The sequence below is a fragment of the Pinus tabuliformis genome, chromosome 6 (assembly GCF_031772625.1).
Source record: "Pinus tabuliformis cultivar Carrire ecotype Pingquan chromosome 6, CPIR1, whole genome shotgun sequence".
NCBI classification, from domain to species: Eukaryota; Viridiplantae; Streptophyta; class Pinopsida; order Pinales; family Pinaceae; genus Pinus; species Pinus tabuliformis.
The window spans coordinates 1021481961-1021482707 of record NC_142292.1 but is presented as its reverse complement, the minus strand read 5'-3'; positions in this window follow the sequence as shown (position 1 = coordinate 1021482707).

Here is a 747-nt window from a genome sequence, read left to right as displayed (position 1 = left end):
CCTCTGGGTTTTGTTTCTTTGAACCTTGTTATTCATCAATAAAGCTATCTTGGATTCTCCTATTATACTGATGTATTTTTGATGTATGATTGCATTAGTATGTTTAGTTTATTTCTAATCCTGAACTAGTTATGAATATGAATCCATGTCTTGTGTAGTGTTCTCTTCTTGTGATCTTGCAGAAACTCTTGAAGCTGGGCGAGCGAGAAGGCAAGTAGCTGGGAATCTCAAGAGAAGAGAAGCGGATCGAGGGACAAACGGAAGACACCGGTTAGTCATCCATCTCTCTCTTCATTCTTAATTCATAAAGGAAGAATACTAGAATAGCTGTCTTTGTTTGTTGCTAAGGCACTGTCACACCTTAGGTGGATAGGATCGTCCTGCATAGGCATTTTTCCCCACAACACTCGGGAAGTAGCCATGCATCCCCATCGGAACAGCGCCAGCCTGCTCGTTGATTGTTTCTATGGTTATGTCGTGGATACGTTCTTTCTCCATCGTGGTGGTCAAACAGATTCCAAATCCCCTTAAATCGTGGCTTAATTCCCTATCGATTCTACTTCTTTCTATCGGGCGCAATCTCAGTCGTCTGATTTGGGCTCCTCAAGATCCGACATCATTGCACGTCGATCGTGGTTGACTTTCTGACCAATAGAGCGCGATCACAGCGGTTTTTTCTCTCACCTTCGTTGCCAGCATCGATCGCTGAGTAGTGAGATCCGCTCTCTTCCAAAAACTCTTACCATT